The sequence below is a fragment of the Alosa pseudoharengus genome, unplaced genomic scaffold (genome assembly GCF_046254945.1).
Source record: "Alosa pseudoharengus isolate Yale_2024_CS ecotype anadromous, Long Island Sound unplaced genomic scaffold, YU_APseudo_1.1 YU_APseudo_1.1_scf_20, whole genome shotgun sequence".
Classification (NCBI taxonomy): Eukaryota; Metazoa; Chordata; class Actinopteri; order Clupeiformes; family Clupeidae; genus Alosa; species Alosa pseudoharengus.
The window spans coordinates 34,537,416-34,558,715 of NW_027468664.1; the positions used below are offsets into that span (position 1 = coordinate 34,537,416).

The window sequence follows — 21,300 nt, forward strand, 5'->3', positions numbered from 1 at the left end:
GCTGCTTCCCTCCTGCCTCATATAGTCCAAAAGTTACATTTCTATTCATGTTGTTGCACTTGGTAGATGTAAAGTTTATTCCTGTCTTGTAGTTTTATAATAAATACCAAGAATCAGGATTGGTGAAACATTGGTTGTGCCTGAAAGTGTTTTTTGATCAAGATTGGTATACTAACATCATGCTTATCTCTCCTGTTCCTGACTTCTTAGAATCTATTTGTTGTTAAAGAGTTGTTTAAACTAATATGTAATTTCAAGTGGTAGCTTTGGCTCTTGACATTTGTGCCCATAGTTTTAAATATGAACTCATAGCCTAAAGGTGCAAAGGAAAAGATGAACATACCATTTTAGTCATAATTCAGGTATTCTTTATGTTACATGAAATGTAGCCACTGTGCTCTTAGAATGGGAAGTTTTATTGTTGGTTGTTGAGGATGATTGTGTAAGGTATAACGTTCTGTAAGGCGGTCATTATCGTGGCATATCTCCCGACAGTGATGCAGCGCTGGCTGTGGCCTGCCGAGTTTCACTTTCCTTGACATTCTCTGGTTATACTTAGCAACGGTCCGGTATTAAAAATTATCAGACCGTAGGACGTTGGGAAGTCCCATCGGAGGGAATGGAGCATTCCACAGCATTATAAAGAGCCGTGTAATAAATGGTAATAATAATGACCTCTAATAGTAAACAGAACGATTGTCTGTAACCACTGACTACATGGAGCATTTTAGTTACTGGCTACGTAGCAAGAACACCGGTGTTGCTGCCAGACTCTCACGGTGACTGTTGTCCAAACGCCTCTGCTGGTCAGCGCGCTCTCTGGCTGCTCTGACAGCTCGAGCCGTCCCTTTACTGTTCTCTGGGACTGACACTAGACACCCAGGCCTTTTCTTCTTTGCCTGGCCCTTACGTTTGCCCACTCTTGTCTGACTCGATGCAGAGGGGATGTAATATTCGTCGTCAGTCTCCACACGAAAAAAATACCTTATTACTATTTTCAGTTTTATCCATACATACAATCGCTAATACACGCAGGCTAGGCCTAGCCTTTGCTAAGACTCGCTTGCCAAATGGCGCTAGCAAATTTGTATTTATTTCTCAAATGTCTCATTACCAACAATACCAGTGTGAAAAGCGTTAATAACGCTTAATAACGTTAAAAACGTTAATAAAAACTGTTATATGTAGTGATCGGGTAAGGGTGAGCCGCTTGAAGAAGACATTTTCCGGATTTAGGAGGTTTTTTTTCTAGGCGGCGACACAGAGACATTCTCTGATAGACACATAGGGATAGACAGTAGCGAAAACGGAGACGGGGGAGGGAGGAGGAGAGCGCGTTTCGTCGTTTCTACCACTAGCAAATCATTGTTTTCCTACATGTTGCCCCCAACTGGATTGGCGTGTGGAGTGTGAATTAAATAAAACGAAATCCTGACGGATTGTGCCTTTAAAGGGACACCAGGCAACATTTTCGTGTTAAGTACTTATCTTCGTAAGTCGGTATTAGGGCTGTCACTTTACGTTCGAAAATCGATTGGACCAAAATTGCACAATCGATTGGACCAAACAACACAAGTTTCAAAAACTAAAATAGGAAATCGATTTTAACCAAATATTTACACTATTAATTTTAAACGAAATAAACAAATAAAGAAGATAGATGTAACAAAATTCACAAACAAGGATATAAGAATATAAAAGAATTCCGAAGTGCAGTAAGCATTGCGAAAGCTAAAAAGACAATTCCCACCAATTTTACGCACCGGGAACAGCTGTTTCAATCAGCTGCTGTGCTGCTCGTGTTTTGCCAAAAAATGGAGGACAACGCAATCAACCTGTGCGACATGTAGAGAGACGAGTGATAGGCCCTAATAACTTGAGGAGATGTGGAAGTACTTCGGATTTTTGGCATATCAAACTATGGAGAAGAACAAAGCGGTAGGCTACGCAAACTGTGCAATCGAGTTCTACTTAGGCGAAATTTGTTTGACATTTCTAATCGTAAACACAGACACAGCTACGTTGAAGCCTGCAGTCATGTCACTGATGTAATGGCAGTCCACTCGGCTTACTTGTTTTCGAGAATGTTGCACTTCTGTTTGTCATTGTGTACGAAACTTCACGCCAATAAATCAGAAATATTGCTGGCTTGCGTCTACAAGCGCCCTCTTTATTGCCTGTTAGTTGTTTGTGGATTGGCCTATTTTTGGCGTTGAAAATGGAAACGTCTTTAGACATAAAAAATAAATTTTACAATCGATTCAATGAACACTTATGTCTCAAATCAAACAGGATTTTTTTCACAAAAGTGACAGCCCTAGTCGGTATATGGTTAAATAACTCATTACAGGGCGAATGAAGACTCTCTCGCCTGCCCCTACTGCCTGTAGGAAGAATATCCCGCTTGCAAGTTCAGTGTATCGTACCCGCCGACCGAAGCAGGATCAGTTTACATCCTGCATCCACAGCACAGAGGCAGGCTAACGAAACGCTAGCGATTGTTGCATTATCCTTTATGATCAAGTTTAGACATGTCCTTAGGGGACAGTAATAAGAAAAGTTAGATCTAACACTTGTAAGCTGTCTAAAGGGTGGCAAACTGTTGCAACAAATAGACAAATTTGGCTTGCACCTCATACTGTTCATCCAGGATGGTCATAAAGATTGGTGTTTTTACAGATAACCCCATATTTAGGCCATTGTCATTTGACAGGTGTGACAGACTGTCAGGTGTCTGACACATGGATGACACTAAAGTATGTGGACTGTTTGCATACCAAAAATCATGCTTTAGTCTGAAGAGCTGGTGTCCGTTAATGTTCGTGCAAATAGGCTGATTCATGTCCTTTGCATTTTGAAACTGCGAGGTCCATGGCAGCCCTTACAAAAAGGCAAACTTCCAGGAAAGTTCTGGCAACAATGAAAAGGTATAACTTAAACTTCCTTTAAAATAAAAAAAAAAATGTGAGGAGGTTGAGCAGAAAGGTTTTCCCAAATTTTCTCATTTTACGTGGCACGGCCCCTTTAACATCTCAATTGTTTCTTGTGGAAACAATGATGCTAGACAACGTAGAATCAACACAAATGTTGGGACTGGGGCTGTTTTGCCTTAAACATCTTTGTTTATCCTCAGCCCAGATCAGGAGCACAAGTCTTGTAGACATTTTAAAAGATTATTTTACCTCTATAGACCTACTATGTCATTACAATGAATTCTCCTCTACGATTGGACCAGTGTATTATAAAGATGTAAGATTTTTCAGTATGTTGTGTTTTATGAGGGCCCAAGCACCGGACCCGTCTGCACCGAAAGCCTTATTGTTTCTGTAAGGATTATTATTATTATAGACGCCGTTATGCTGCCAAGATTGTCACGATTGTGAATGTTTTATTTGGATTAAATGTGCACACTAAGGGACATGTCCATTAGGGGAGAGAGAGAGAGAGAGAGAGAGAGAGAGAGAGAGAGAGAGAGAGAGAGAGAGAGAGAGAGAGAGAGAGAGAGAGAGAGACACGGAGCAAGGACAGGGGGTTTAAGGTACTTTTATAGTGTTTGGTTAAGTTGCACGCATAGTTCTGCGATGAAAGCTACGAGAGGTATGAAATTATTATTTATTTATTTATTTATTTTTGGACAACGTAGCAGTAGTTAAGGCAGGAGATGTGTGTTGCTTAAGTGGCTGTCTAAGCTGTAAAGCGATTCGGGAAACACTGAAAGAGATGAGTCACAATTCTGCCTTTTCACACCGCGACAATTTCATGGATATAAGTGTTTTTAGTTTCGATACACATATTGTAGCCCTAGTCTACAGTATGACAGTATTAATATAAAAGATCAGTACAATATTGGTATGTATAAGTGTAGTTCCAGTATGTGCATTTTGTATATTAAGGTTTTTCATGTGACATATTCTTTTTTATATTGGGGAGAACTGTACAATTGTAACAGCGGTACAAATGTAACAGTGTTTTATTCTCAAGATATGGTGTAGCTACGGAAACGTAAACAGACACATATCATGTAATTATGTATAATCTTACAGCCATCCAAATATGAATGGTCTACTATAAATATGATCAGAGATATTAAGCAAAAAGGTGCAAAATTCAAGCATCGCGATTTTTTATTTATTTTTTAACCGCAACTGTTTGTTTAAGTTTGCTTCGTGAAATTTGAGCGTTTGGACTTCAATCACATGTCATTCATATCTTCAGTCCCTCTGTTTTAAGTTAACATGAGTGCCATTTGATTTATATAGTCACAGCAAATGCTATTAAATGAAAATACCTGTGCGGGTCAGTTGTAACACTTGTCTCTATGGCAAAATGAACTGGATTTTATCGCGCATGCGCAAACATTCTCATTGCGAGTTATGGATTATGATTTTGTGTCGCGATCACCCAATTAAAGTTAACACAGCAACTTGAAATATCACTGTTGGACCAAATGCTTCAGACATGTAAGAAATGAGCAGTTTATCAACTATATTTACTGGTTTTATCAAGTTGATATGGCCAAAATAAGCATATATGTTTATTGTGAGCTAGCATAACACCGTAACATATGGTCTGCAATGGCTAATCAATAATGCAATAAATTAGCTGTAACAGTCATACATTTGGACTTTTTTTGTTGATTTTATATGAAAACAGATGCTCTTTGTTTAACCCAGCAGTGTTTTGTGTTAAAATATGTGATAGGATTCACGATTTTAACAATGTTAGATTCATTACGCTATACTGTTACAACTGTACCGCACTTTTTTTATGGCTGCGTCAAGGTTGTAAGGTACATGTCGCTGTTAAGTTAAATTATTGACAAACTATAACAGATTAGGAGTAGACATGTACGACTCTGTTCTGGTCAAATTTCACATCTCTCAAGTCTATCGTCTTTGTGTAAATCGATTTTGAATTGGAAAAATAAAAAAGTGTTACAATTGTGCCGGTTCTCCCCGCTTTATTTACCGCCAACTGGTAGGCAAGGGACACTTGGACCTATTGAACGTTGTTGTCTGCAGTTGCCTTTCATTAAGCTACATCTCTGTACTGTATTTCATCAATATCAACATGTCAGGCATCAATAAAGGTGATTATGAAACGTTATCCCATTGTTCAATATTTGATAGCCTGTCACAGGAACGTTATTTCACTAAAATTGTCCTGATTTGGGGTGTTGATCCGTATGGGAGAAGGGGCACAGTTGTAGCCTAACTTTTTTCTATTTTCCCTGTTCAAAACCCCGTTTACACAAAGACGATACACTTGTGTGTACACTTGTTGTGAAATTTGGCCACAAAGGAGTCATACATGTCTTCTCTCTGAAAGTTGACACAGAATTAAACAGTAAGTTATAGTTTGTTAAGAATTTAACTGAACAAGGACAGGTTTTGGTTAGCCTAAAGCCTTGATGCAGCAGACTTTTAAACGTTAGCTTTATAGCTAGCGTCAGTCAGCATCATGTAATAGCGTTAAAATCATGAATCCTGTAATGACACAAAACACTGCTGGCACAATCAAAGATGATCAGCATGGATATATAATCAACCAGAAAAGTCAGAATGTGAAATGATAATTTATTATATGAAATGATTAGCCATTGCAGCATATATTAGGTTGTTGTGCTAGCTCACAACAGCCTTTAAATATGCCAATGTTATTATTTTGGTTATAATATTGACTTGATAAAAACAGGTAAGGATAGTTCATAAACTGCTTATTTCTTACATGCCTTAAAGGGGTGGTTCAGGATTTTGGACATAAGACCTCATTTCCAAGTAAGCAAGTGTGATATTTATCAGTGGAGACCGTTTTCAACACGTTTCATCCAGTCCTTCTAATTGCAGAGTTCGCAGGTGCTAGGCTAGCGCAAGTCAACGGTATGTGCTAGCCTGCCACTAAAGACAGTCTTACCCACTCCAAAGTACACCTGAGGCATATTCCAGACAATCGATGTAAATGTCTGTGTTGATAGAATAGTGTAAGAAATACAACTACCCTTGCATCGCGTTGCAATAGTTATACTTTGGTCCCTGAAGTTGTTAGTAGTCATTTTGCAACTCAGCGGCGGACTTCTATTACCAAGGCTACTACTAGGTATCCCCATTGGAGTGCGCTTTACTGTTTACTTTTCGGCGCAGTACTACTAACCGGAGCAAGTAAAATTCCGCCGCTGCTAAGAAACTAGTCCCTCAAAATGTAATGCGATCGTTGAAATGCAAGGATAGAATAACGTTAGAAATAACACTATCAATACAGACATTTACATCGATAGTCTGGCGTTATAATTTATTTGCCTCGGGTGTACTTTGGAGTGGGTAAGACTGTTTTTAGTGGCAGGCTAGCACATACCGTTGACTTGCGCTAGCCTAGCACCTGCGAACTCTGCAATTAGAAGGACTGGATGAAACGTGTTGAAAACGGTCTCCACTGATAAATATCACACTTGCTTACTTGGAAATGAGGTCCTATGTCCAAAATCCTGAACCACCCCTTTAAGCATTAGGTTCAACAGTGGTGTTTGAGGTTGCTGTGTTAAGTTCAATTGTGTGTGATCGCGACACAATTCATAATCAATAAAATGAATTCTCGAAATAAAAGTTTATTTTGCCATACGAGATGGGAGTTAGCCTACTGACCGGCACAGGACGTTTAGCCAATTGTGTTTTAATTTCTTTGCATTTGTTCTGATTATATAATCAAATGACACTCATGTTAACTTGAAACAGAGGGACAGAAGCTAGGAATGATGTGATTGATGAGCATGAATTTCACTAGAAAAATTAAAATATAGTCTTGCCATGCTTAGATGTTGCACTTTTTCCCTTAATTAATAGCTCTCTGGTAATTCATCTAGATGGTAGATGTAGATAGTTGTATGATATGTTTAACCTACATTTCTGTAGACAGTAGTCTTTCTTGAGAAAAGAAACACTTCACAGCTGCTAACCATCACCATCCTCTCATTAGAGGATCTAATGGAAAACAATCTTTCGTCACCTTTTTGATTCCTATTGTAAAAGCCAACAGTTACACAAGTGGCTGGCGTCTCTTGGTCTATATTAAAATTTCAAATTTGAAGCTATTTGTAACTTTTGTAACCAGGCTAGGATTAAAACCCAGTCCAGGCAGTCCAACAAAGGCCAATCCAAGAAATCCAAAGGTAACATGAACCACAATCCAAGGCAGATTAATCCAGAGATAGGCAGGAGAGAGCGAGAGAAGTTTCAGAACTGAGATTCAGGCTCCAGACAGCACGAGGAAGGCGAGGAGTTAATCCAGCACTGAATGACCCTCAGACCAGGGTTTAAATACAGGCACAGACAAGGACCAATTAGCCACAGGTGTGTGCAGCAGAGAACAGGGAAGAGCAAGTGAGACGTGGGCTGGGCAAAACCTGGAGCAGAGAGAGAACGTGACATGGCAGGGATATTTTTGATCCAAAGCGGATCATGACTGTGGAATGTTCCTCCTTTTGTTTTTGTTGTTGTCTTCATCATTACACAACCTTTCCAGCATTTTGTTGCCCCGTTCCAGCTTTTTATGAGACTTGTTGCTGGCATCATATCCAAAATGTTCTTATATTTTCCACGAAATAGTCAAATTTGACATTTTCAACATGATTCTATGTCTTTTGCAACTGAATATGGGTTTATGAAATTTGCAGATAACCACATTCCGTTTTTATTCGCCCCTAACTTTTCTGATTTGGGTGCTGTAGGTACAATGTGTGGAACCAAATACAAATGCAATGTCACTAAACACTTATTGCTCTATTTTGATGATCAGAAACACGGTGCAAAGCTTATTCTTATCACAGTGCAAAGTTTATTCCTATCTTACACTCAAGTCAGTGGCAAATTTTATGCCATGCGCATCACTTTTATTAAGCCTTGTGCCCAGGGGTGTGGCAGAACACTGCAAAAACTGCTTATCTAACAAAATCTAACCAAGTGTTATTAATCTTATATCAAGATAAGAAAAACTAGTTGGTATTGTTTTCAGTATAAAGAGACTTACCTAGCACTTTCTTGTGAAATCATTTGACTTAATTTAAAAAATAATTCACTTATTTTAAGACATCTTATCTTGAAAACAAGCAAATATGTCTGCCAGTGCGTTAAGCAAATTTGTCCTAAAAACAAGCAAATTTGTCTGCCAGTGCTTTGAGCAAATTTGTCTGCCAGTGCTTTGAGCAAATTTGTCTTGATAAGACTCCTTAAAATAAGTTAAAGTCTTCTTAAATTAAGTCAAAATGATCTTTTGAGAGGGCTCTAGGTAAGTCTTTTCATACTAAAAACTAGATTTTAGATTTAAAATTAGATTTTTTAATCTTAATATAAGATCAATAACACTTGGTTAGAATTCATTTTAACCTGGTCTGGCGCATGTTCCAAAAATCGCTATCTTCCACCCTCTAAAAATCATTACGCCACAGACGAACAAAAACCTGGTTTATAGCAAAATGCGCATGTAAGCGAGATATAAGCAGCAACTCCTTTGCAGGATAAATATCCTTAAGATTTTTAAGTGTGCTTGCAAAGCAGCACACTTATTGTTCTTCTTAAGTTTTATTAAGCGTGCTTGCAAGCACACTTATTGTTCTTCTTGAAGTTTTATTATTAAGTGTGCTTGCTTGCAAAGCAGCACACTTATTGTTCTTAAGTTTTATTATTTTTCCCGTCTCCCTAATTTTTTGTCAGCCCTAGCGCCTAGGCCCTTTTTACGACGGAGTATTAGGGCCACACATGAAGGAAAAAATATTTTTGCCATGACGAGATTAAACTCGACATGTCGACTTTAAAGTCACCATGTCAACATTAAACTCGACATTTCGAGAATAAAGTTGAAATGTAATATCGACTTTAATCTTGACGTATCAACTTTAATGTCGCCACGTCGACATTAAACTCAACATTTCGAGAATAAAGTTGAAATATCATGTCGACTTTAATCTCGACGTGTCGACATTAAACTCAACATTTTGAGAATAAAGTTTGGAGAGAGAACGACCGCTCGGGACGATTGAAAGGGAGGACGAATGAAACAATGCAACAAGTGCAACAATGATTGTGTTCGAGTGCAACAATGATTAGACATAGGCCTATATCATGTGGACAAAAAATAGAACATATTACGTTGCTCAGACAAATACTTTGCTGTTAGGTCCTTATCACGGAGTTACAGGCGATAAATGCGATGGTCAAAAGTAGCCTAAACGTCATAGCGGTTTATTTATTTATTGTAGGCCTATTATTAAAGTGTTGTTTTTCATCTAAAGGTTCAACTTCATGCTTATGCACTAGAGGCATTAGGCGCTCTCCCCAATCCTAGACTTTCACGTTGCTTGTTTGTAATGGATGCAAAACAGCCTATTGCTGAATGTCTATGGAGGGACGAATGAAGCTGTCCTCCCGACCACCCCATGTACATGCACACATATGCACACAAAGTGCATAAATAAAGTGCATGCACACATATTCTCTCACGGGATCAAAATAGTATGCTTAGGCTATACCTGTGTTTCTAGCCTCCTATACGTAGCCTATTGCAGGTGAGACATGGAAAAGCAGTTTTAGAAAAATGAGTTTTGCCATGTTATCCTGGAGAGTGACGACCTGTGGGTCATGGGGCAGTTATTTGGATGTGCAGCCTTAACCACGTAAAACAGAGTGAAATAACATTTTGTATAGAAACATTATATCATTGGATACATATATTTTTCTAGCTATTTAGCCTAAACGGCATAGTGCATGGTATTTCCATAACCGCGAGACAGCACTTCACGATGACGGCAATGAGTAGTTAACAGACAAGACGCAATCTATCTGAATATCTGCAATCTAGCAATCTATCTGAAATAACACCTATTTAAAGCCCAATTTTCTTTTATGTATGTTGTGTATTAGTGTAGGCTACATAGCTTAAACTGTGTAGGCTATGTTTAAACAGTAGGGCCTATTGCGAGTTTAATGTCGACGTGGCGACTTTATAGTCGACACATCGAGATTAAAGTCGACATTACATTTCAACTTAATTCTCGAAATGTCGAGTTTAATGTCGACATGTCGACTTAAAGTCAACATGTCGGAGCTTCGCCGCCAATTTCGTTTGATCTCACCATGGCAAAAATATATTTTTTTTCTTCATGTGTGGCCCTAATACTCCGTCGTACCTTTGAGACAGAGACACCGTTCCAACTTTAAAACGTCCGGTCAGTACCGGTGTAAGTTGGTCGCGAAGATGACGTCAGGTGGGCGTGTCGTTTGTCCGCCATATTGGATTGAACAGAAAGCGAAACTAAATTTTCACAGGTCACAAATTTGGTCCGAACGCCACAAAACTTGACGTACATTATTCTTGGACCAAGCCTCACAAAAGTTACCAGAAGGATTTTTGATTTTCGAAAGCGTTTGCCCGTCACAGCCAAACGAAATTGGCGGCGAAGCTCCGAAACAGGAAGTCGTCCATATCTCAGGAACACTGTCACATATCGATACCAAATTTTGTATTTGAACTCGGGACTCCAATGTGAGGGTGCATAAGCTAAAAAAAAAAGAAAACATTCCAAAAGTTTCCATCATTTGGCAAACCACCCACAGGTATTTAGTAACTCTCACCATTCACCTTTGCACCATTCACCTTCTATCACAATGCCTTCCAAGTATGCTCAATGTTTCTGGGCAGCCACAATGTCTCTGGGCAACCTTGCCCAATCATGAAATCCTTGCTCTGCCATGGGATAGTATGGACTTACGAACTGAAATAGCAAGGAGAACAGTAGCTATATATAGCTTACATAATAGAGTTGTTTTCACATTGACGGTATTCAAATTAAAATTTTCATTATTGTTAAATATCATGATGGGAGAGTATTATTAAAAATGTTACAAGTATGCAAATGCATATGTTTACGGGCAGTTTTACTGTGTTGTTTTGTTGTAAAGACATGCAAGGCATTCTGGGCCATGTAATGAACAGCACTCCATAGGCTACGTATTAATATGAATAGGTGTTTCTGTAAACCTAGGGACAATAAACAGCTATCTCTGTTACAAAAACAACCTGGTAATCGCTCATTGAAGAGGGAACTAGAGAGGGAACTAGAAAGATTGTTTTCCTAAAAGCATGGAGTTGATGAAAGAATAAGCAAGCAATGTCACGTTAATGTTAAATATCTGAACGCTAGGTGGCAACGTTGTATTACATTTTACTAAATACGGTGGCATTAGTGAGCTTCATAAGTAAGGAAGGTGCAAATATGTAATTTATCATGGGAAATTATTGGAAATGTTATTTCTTGTTTATTCTAATTGCAAACCACACATCCATTAGTAATCACTTGTACACTTTTGATACCATTGGTATCAAAGACTGTCATTTCGTTTATTTGTTGTTGCCTAGCAACTCTGGGAACAACAGAGCAAAGATTCTAGAACAGAGCTTCACTGATATCTCTTTTCCACCAATATGAACCAGGTGCTGGTTCTGGGCTGGTGCTTATACCAGTTCGGTGCTGGTTCCACTCGCCAGATTATCTAAGAACCAGTCGATTTTCCACAGACTGCGAGCCAGCGTAGGGCTACGTCTTTAAATCACTGCTTGCACCTCCGTTGTCCTAGCAACGCGTCATGAAGTCATCAATCATAATAAACAATGGAGGACTACATACCAATGCTTTTGCTCCTGGCTTTACAAATTCACACTGGAATTCGGAGACGCGCTTTGACAACTCTTCGTGACCGCTATGGACACCGGATACGTTCAAGAAGAAAGGTAATTTATTTTGAATGTTTTGACTGTTATTATTACATTTTTGCAGGCATGCGATGGCAACATCTATAGCATATCAATGCTCTAACGTTAGCGTCAAGCTTACTGTTAGTTCAAGTAGTGTATTGTCATGTACTCATAAAGGGAATTATAAATAATTAAATGTATGCGTATGAGTGTTTTGGGTGTGTGTATGTTCTTGGTGTGTGTGTGTGGGGGGGGGTCGTGTCGTGGATGTAATAACGTTAACTATACTGTACAATTTTCGTTTCTCATCACAATACCATAACCTATCTGTAAACAAACCAAATGATACAGGATTTTGCCTTTGCAGATTGTATTAAGGCTGAGGGCAACGAGGAGGAGGACACATGCTGTTTGGGCATACCCCCTATCACAAACCTGGTGGGACACAGTTGTGCCGGCTTTCACCCCTACACAGTTTATTCGAAAGAGTGTCCCGGGAGTCATTTGAATACATATGCCATAAGGTCAGGCATCTCATGGTCAAAATGAACACCAATTACCGTATGGCTGTTCCAGTTAGAAAACGTGTAGCAATTGCTCTCTGGAAGCTGGCTACCGCCGGCATTGAGTATAGGACCATTGGCCACCTTTTTGGGGTAGGTATAAGCACAGTGTTTAACTGTGTTCAGGATTTCTGTGACTCGGCTATAAGGGTCTTGCTCTCTAAACACATCACCACTCCAGATGCTGCTAAGCTGGTTGAAATGGCCACCTTCTTCAATAACCGCTGGAGAATGACACAGTGTGTTGGTGCAATAGATGGAAGCCACATCCCAATCATTGCACCCGAGGAGTATCCCCGTGACTATTTTAACAGGAAAGGGTGGCATTCGATTATATTGCAAGGAGTTGTGGACGGCAAAGGACTGTTTTGGGATGTGTGTGTGGGCTATGCAGGGAGTGTGCATGATGCAAGAGTGCTAAGACAATCACATTTGTGGGGGCAACTAAGTGATGGGGAATTACTTGGACAAAACAAAAAGATAATCTCTGGCATTAATGTTGGACACTACCTCATCGGTGACCCCGCTTACCCACTGCAAAATTGGCTTATGAAGCCCTTCTCAGACACTGGAAGACTGTCACCTGAACAACGCACCTACAATTACAGATTGAGCAGTGCGCGTTCGGCTGTAGAGATGGCTTTTGGAAGGTTAAAGGGACGTTGGAGATGTCTCCTCAAGAGAAATGACTGCAAGCTGGAGCTCAGCAAGAAAATGACCTTGACCTGCTGTGTGCTTCATAATATTTGTGAAGAGCATGGTGACAGATACATTGAGGATCGCAGAGACAGGCAGTTAGACATTCAACCTCCAAATCAGGTATTACCTGAGCATGGTGAGCAAGAAGGGGCAGATATTAGAGCAGCCTTAATGAACTATTTCAGTATAGAGGAGTGATTGTTTTCATACATTATTACTGCCAGTTACCTGTTTTGTGTTGTGGTACATGTACAGTATCTGTTGATTAATCCCTGTAATTTTGGATAGGTAGTTAATGTGGAATACATTCATGAAATTATTTTAACCGGTTGTGCCTGTGTGTGTTGTGCCAAATGAGGTTTGTTTGCACGGCACATTCACATATTCAAAACTGTTTTTTGGAATAGGGAAGGGTGAGAATGTTGGTAAATATATAAACATGTGTTTATTGGCATTAACAATCAAATAAATAAATAAATAACATATTTAATAAATTAAAAACAGTATTCTCTATTTGTTTGCTTGCGCCTCCATCACTGCCACCATGCGCCCCATGAGCCCAAGCAGAGCGCTTGTGTCTGCCTCCATCTTTGCTGCCATGTCCTTGTTGAGCTGCAAGAATTTATCGTCAGCCTTCTCCATGTAGTCCAACAGCTCCTCATTGTCACGCTTTCTTTTTGCTGTGTAGAAAACAAACAAACCAAACCAAAATGTGTGATTAGATGACAATGTCAAACTATCTACCACCAGAGCATAGTTGCTGTAATATAAATACATCTTGTACTGTACTGTGCACTACTAGTACAAGTCCACACATTACTGCAGATAAGCTACAGTTTGTTTTACATTGCCTGCCACCATAATTGAACAATTTCTAACAAAATCTGCAAACAATGCACCTGCATGTTGACCATAATCTACCGTTTCAGTAGGACATACTGACCCTTCATTTTAAGAAACTAGGTTAAATGCTTGGAGGCAGGAGGCATAAAGGGCAGTAGGCCTAAGTAAGTAAGTAAAGGTTAAATGCTTGTTGGACAAATACGCAATGAGGTAATGTATAAAATGTAGGTCTAAACATTAAGGAAACACGGAATACATAGCACAAAATATTTTACCTCGTTTGGCTTGCCGTGATGACACGGAGGCAGATGGTACCGGACGCGGTGAGCTGCAGTCCTGTGGTGGTGGTAGCTCCGTGTCGTCAACATCCCCTTCCTCACCAGTGACAGACAACTCTAAACAACCAAAACAGGGAACAGAGTTTGAAAGCACAGACTGAAATAAGTCCAACACACTTATTCAAATTTCTGCTTTTTGTAATGCAGTCATAACGTTAGTAAATGCCTTATGAAAACGTTAACGTTTAGCAACTGTAACCAAGGTAACCTTGGTAGCTTCTAGGCTAAGTTTGCTAGCGGTAGCTTGCTACATTTTGCTTGTTGTCGTCACCTAACTATAACATTGTAACAATACATAGCTGGCTACACAGTTTAAAAAAAAACATGAGTGACATTGAAACATATGAAATATAAGACCCACCTGAAGCATTGGAATTTTCTGCCTCTCCATTCACCATAGCCTCTAACAAGGCTGTGGCTGTGGCAGAGTTCAGTGCCCCGGTGGTTTGGCATGCCGGCCGGTCACCAAGTATGGAGTCCAGGACGTCGAAATGTGGGGATTTTCGTTGACGACCGCTACCACTTCGCCCAAGCTCCCTTTTTTGGTCCCGATAATCTTTTTTTAATTTTTTAATTTTGTTTATCAACTGGTCTACACTCCTCTGGTAACCCGCTATAGACATTTCATTTTCTAGCTTTTCAAAGATTGGTTTTGTCCGCACAGCTCCTTCCAATTTACTTTGAATTTCTGTGGAGGACCACAAAGCCAGCAGACAGTTTGTTTCCTCCACAGACCACGGTTGTTTCTGTTTTCCGTCCATTAGTTCTACCAGAGAATGTCTAATAAGGGGAGAACTGCCACTCTCGGAAAACTTCCGGTTTCTAAACTGTTCTGAACTGGTTGCAGTTCCTTCTGTGGTTCCACATGAGGGCGCTCGTCCACGAGTGCAGAATGCATGGAGGTCTATGGAGCTGTACCCCTCAAAATCCACTTTTCTCGGGATATAATTTTTTTCCAAGTAATTTGAATATTGTTTTCGAAAGGGGAGGCAAAGAAAATACACTTGGTTGAGTATTATATTTTTTAACGTCACTTAATTGTTCTAAAAAGCCTTTCAAACGTGTCAATGACGTCATTCATTAGCACAATGCTAGCGTGTTATGGGCAACAACGACCCAACCTGTAAGAAATCAAAAGGACATAAGTACTCGTTCATTCAACTTTTGACCTATAACCCATGTTGAAGTTATACAAACTACAATCAAATCTGAGATTTGTCAACGACAATCAGGTGAAAGAGGCAAATTTAGCCGTCTAGCTCCATTGACTCCCATTCATTCTGCACTCATGGCGATCGCCCCCAGTGGAACTCTGGTGGAACTGCAACCAAAATTCGGTACAATGGGACTTAATACGGAGTGGCAAGGCTCTCCGTAGACGGGCTCTGGTTCTACCCAAAGTACGTTAACAGCTGATCAAACGTTAACAGCTGACCGGTGTTTAAAAAAAATGGCGTCGCAAAGTTTTTGTTTTAGGTACGTCACGATCTCCCCCAGCACCTGACGTAAGCGGTTCTTATCTCTAGACCAGTTCAGAGTTGGTGCTGAGCTGGAACCTGTTTTGTTGGCCCAGAACCAGGTTTATTTGTGTGGAAAAGCAAAGAACCGGTTCGATATTTGGCACTGACTCCGAACCAGCACCAGAACTGCCTTGGTGGAAAAGAGATATGTGAGACACTTTTTGAGTTTGTGGCCAAGTGCCTAAAATATCGGTTTCCATGTGTATGTGCTGGATGGTGTGCGTCCTTTATGAAAGTAAGTGTTTTATACAGATATAATGAGTCATATGGTAGTGGTCAACATAAATGTGCCCCTTCTGTTATTAGAATGCTAAGCGGAGAAGCATGCTAAGCAGAGATTTAACATTATTCATTTCTTGTGTGGCTAGAAGCTAGGGAGGAGATGTTGCTGGATTTATGTTGCTTAGCATGATGCCATGGTCATTTGATATGAGATGCTTGTACTCGTAACTTTAGGACTCCTATTTTTTTTTTACTAAGAGTAATTCAGGAAGCATTTTAGCCCTAAAAGTAGCGCCTGAGTCTGTGACAGCTTAAAAGAAGTCGCGAAGACTCACTAAGACCGAACAATTTTTTGTGGTGGCATTTCACGTCGCGATGTTTTGAAATACGTCTGCAGGAGCTAACAATCGCGAGTAGTGCTGGGCGGTATGACCAAAAATGTATATCACGGTATTTTTCTAAATTCTTACGGTTTCACGGTATATGACAGTATTTTTCCCCCCCATGCATAATCAGATGTTCACAGCATTTTCTACAGGTTGAGAGAGGAATTGCTGCAGTACACTGACTAAGGATGGTCTATTTTACTGTCATGATGTAGAATAACTTCACACTACTGGTAATGCAGTTTTGCATGGCCCCAGAAAATGATGCTGTTTACAAAGAGCCACTCATGATTCTAATGAAGAATCTAATCAGAATGCAAAGACAATTGCAGTCAAAATACAGAACTTTTACTGTGCAAATTTCACAAACATCTTGTATCAAACCAATACAGAAAAAGTATTGCAACTTGCAATAATTATACTTTTTTGAAAATTATACAATTTAAAATAAAACCTCTCTGCTAATATGCTTACTCTGTCAAATAGGCCTATCAGAAACATGCCTTATTGTTATTGTGTAGTTTACATGACGTTAGTGGTAGGCTAACGTTAACTTCATGTGGATGTGGATGTCTTGTTAGCCTGCCATGAGCTTCGGTTCGGTTCGCTAGGCAAAACATTAACAAAAAAAGTTTGTTTTGGTGCACTGATAACAGTCAGGATCATTTCTAACTAGCCAGCTAGTATTGCTCAGTGCATGTCTACATGCTTTACTTGCTACCTGGATAATTTCAGCGAATATTCTTAAGGTGAGATGAATGATAAGAACATTAAACTTCACTGTGTTCGGTGGGTTGCTAAATAACGACATCACCTACTAGCCAGCTAGTTACAGCTGTTGAACAATCTCAATAGAATTTTCGTGACGGTAAATCCAGAAAGGGTTAAAGCGGAGCTAGTAATCAAGGATCTTTGGTAAATCCCTTTCAATGCAGTATCCTTTAACGTTTTTCCTTAACTAAAGAAACAATTTAAGGTATCCTGTGCAACACCCTTAAATAAACCCCTTACCTAAGGAGAAATTAAGCCTTAAGGGTCATACTTCAGGGGAAAAACTTCAGGTGTTTTGTGTTTACCCTCACTATGCCTCGCAGTGGCACCATGCGTGCGTGTGAAAAAAGTCCCGTCTGAAACACTGTCGCGCGGCGCAGCGTTCCAAACGTTGTGTAATCAAATATGGCGGTATATTAAAAATTCATATCATAACGAAAATATACACCGGTAAACGGTGTGAACCGGTATACCGCCCAGCACTAATCGCGAGGGAACAATTTTGCATTGTAGGCATAACTAAGGGATGCAGTAACCCCACCAACAACAACCAAAACTAGCCTACTCATTGTCAACATGTAGGCTACATTAAATGTAACGTTTCATTGTAAATCAAATTAAAATGTTCTCCTCCTTGCAAACGTTGGCATAGGCATATGGTGACAGATTAATTTAATAATGTTGCTGCGTGGATCACGGTAAGTGTGAATTAAGTGGCCACTTCTTAATGGGACTCGCTGTATGGAAGTAGGCTAAGTAAAATAGAGATGCTTCAAATAAGATAAGGTTAGGATATGCCCGCTTGACAACGGCAGAGATAACTGGCCTTTGGCCATAGCAACCATCCATTTAGAACGACTGGCCTTCATAGCAACCAAAGATCTTAGCTGTGATTCATGTACAGTATGCATTCAATATGATGCAAAGGTCAAGAAATATAGTGCAATGTAGACAGTAGTAGGGATGTAACGGTATGAAAATTTAACCTCACGGTTAAAGTGACCAAAATTATCACGGTTTTCGGTATTATCACGGTATTTTTAAAAGTGTGTTCAATATGTTCAGAAAGCACTGATAGGCCTACACAAGCTGAAATAGTTTCAAAAAGTGTCCCGTTCATGTTTAATTGGGTATGTGCTTATAGCTTAACTTACCCTAACATTATTTGGAGGTTGCTATTACTGTTATCTGGATCCAATGAGTGAGACCAGGCTTGGAATTTCACCATTCTGGGGGCAAGGCCACTTGGCCTTCAGTTGAGCATATTTGGTGGAGGGCACAAAGGCCACATGTTAGGGCACCAAGGCCAAAGTTAACTATACAGTAGTAGGCTATAACAATGATCAAAGTTGTATAGCCTATTCACTGCAGTAGACCTGCATCACTGTATGAAACATTACAAAAACATGAAACATGACATATTACATAGAACTGCAAATGATTTGATCATCTAATATTTACAGATATCTAGGCTATATTTAACATTTATTTTATATTTGGCCTGTTATGAAATCATGTATTGAACAATTTAAGCACAGTTCAGCTTTAAGAAACTCAAATAGATGCATGCTTAGCATTTTGTGATCTACTTTCACAAACTCTAAGTCAGCTGTCCTCTGATTACCGATATTTAATTGATATTTGTAACATTAATTTTGTATTTGGCCCGTTATGAAATCATGTGGAACAATTTAAACACATTGTAAAACTTAAAGCCCAAATTTGGAGACATCCATGCATGTCGAAATTTACTGCAAATTCAAAACTGGATTACTCTGGAACGGCTAACTGTACAGGTGACTGCTTTAGGCTACATCTTTGTGTTCGGTAAGGTCTGCCGTTTATTCTGATATATGGTTTGTTATGTGTTAAACGAAAGGTTTGTGAAGTATTTCACCTAGAGGAATGGGTAGGGTGATGGACGCAAAACCTTCAGTAGAATTTATGATTAAATTGAATTATATTATTTACTTTTCTCGCGAACCGTTCACCATAGCAATTCGCGGCTAACATCGTTTAAAAGCTGAGAAAAAGCTATTTCATGTGATACTGATGTCTGCGTGATAAGTAGGCTCGTTCGCGAGTAGTTCAACTGAGAAGAATGGGTGAATTTAGACGCACTTTCTTTCTTGCGCTGACACTTTCTCCACTGCATAAAATACTAAATGAATTTGCGCTGTGAATATTTTGACAGGCCATAGGCTAAATAAAAATCGCTATTAGTAGGACGCAAAGCAGGATATTGAAAGAAGGGCACCAAGGCCACCGTGGCCTGTAAACCTCTGATTTTCAAAGGGACATCACGGCCAACGCAAGTGGCAACGACGTGGCCGTCGTGAAATTCCTACCCTGAGAAATAAAACTTTAGGCTACTGTGCTCTTCTGATAACGTGAGTGGAATGGATTTAATGTGGACGCGAAGATAAAAAAGAAAAACGCAGAGCGGCTAAATGATACAGTGCAAGTTTTGCGGTGAAAATGTTCCGCCTTTTAAAATCAGTTGTAGCCTAATCCAAATAGCAGTTAAAACCATCAATTGGACAACAGAATCAGTAGGGTACCAATTTTGCTTCATTGTACCAGGCCTACTGTATGTCAAAAGCAGGCTCGGATGAAGCTGGGAATGATTAAACACACGGTTTCAACACCGTGGTAATCAACCATGATAATTATGATATTTCAAAAGAAAACGGTAATTGTTATCGTCAACATTTTTATCACGGTTTATCATTATACCGGTAATCGTTACATCCCTAGACAGTAGTATACAGTTGATTTACAGAAGGTTTAGAGTAATATGAATTAAATATAAATATGTGCAGTGTATTAGCAGTTACCTCATACAATAGTAGAATAATGTATGTAGATGTAGCAGTAACAGTATAATAGTAGAAATAATAATATAGATATATGCAGTGTATTAACAGAATATAATAAAACAGAATAATTATGGATATTCAATATGACAAATATATAACAGATATGTACATAACATACAGCTATGTGCAGTGTGGAAACAGTGTCATTGTAGTGCAGAAACAACATCATAAGAGTAGTAAGGATAAGTCTATGTGCAGGATGAATAGTATGAAGATCAGTAGAATAACTATGTTTATACAACAATTGGGTTCCATGGAACTATTTATTTGTTTCTGATTGGCCGAGAGACGTTCCATGAGTTGGAATATCCCTGGACATTTCAACTCAGACTTTGCACAGCTAATAATAAATCACTCCGCGATACAATGCGAAGATTTGACACAATGTTCTCATCCCAGCTCTCCACTATTTTAAGCAATGGGTTACTCCTTAGCAAACCATAACAAAACAGTGCTTCACCACATCTGTGGATTAAGCCACACAGTCAACTTAATGTAAGTAAGATAAACGAGGATGCTAATTGTTCTCAGCATTGCCAGCATTGTGTATAATATACAAGGATACAAGGAAGTTTATTGTCACATGCATATAGTTACTGGAAGTAAGAAATGCAGTGAAATTATGTCTGGTGTCAGCCTATTTGTGCATTAATGGGGGGGGGGGGGTAAAAAGTGCAGTAGAAGAGGGGTTTAGTAGATTAAGTGGCAAGGGCTGCATAAAAAAAGGTGGGGGAGGATTGGGATTGGGTGGGGGGCACCAACAAGGAGCACCCAAGAGCAACAGGGGCAAGGAAAAACTCCCTTACCAAGGAAGAAACCTTGGGCAGATCCACGGCTCAAGGGGCTAACCCAACTGCCAGGGGTCTTGGTGTGTGTGTTGGGGGGATGACAGGGGAGATGGGATAGTGTGCTGTGTATGTGGGGAGAGGGCAGTGTGCAATATGTGTGTTGGAGAAGCTTCCTCATGAGACAATGTGCTGTGTATTGGGGGGGGGGGGGGGCAGCGTGCTGTAAGTATGTTGGGGATGTGTGTTGGAGAAGCTTCCTGATGAAATAATGTGCTGTGTATGTAGGGGGGGGGGGGGGGCAGGGACTTACTATTGCAAGCAGAGTCCTGTATGTATGATGTATGTGAGTGATGACAGTGAAGATGTGTGTGTGGGCGGGAGGGGAGTGGAGCAGTGACTGTTTGTGTGTGTGTGTGTGTGTAGTGTGTGTGTGGGTAGGTGGGGGCAGTGTGCTGTAAGTATGTAGAGGATGTGTGTTGGAGAAGATCCTGAAGACAATGTGCTGTGTATGTAGGGGGGGGGGGGGGCAGTGTGCAGCAAGTATGTAGAGGA

At 39.8% G+C, this 21,300-nt stretch overlaps 1 protein-coding gene across 2 annotated transcripts in view; it reads left to right on the forward strand.

The window, feature by feature from the left end:
• LOC143136769 (mitochondrial pyruvate carrier 2-like) overlaps positions 1–21,300 on the forward strand; it is an 88,926-nt gene that overhangs the window by 17,074 nt on the left and 50,552 nt on the right. The window lies entirely within an intron of this gene.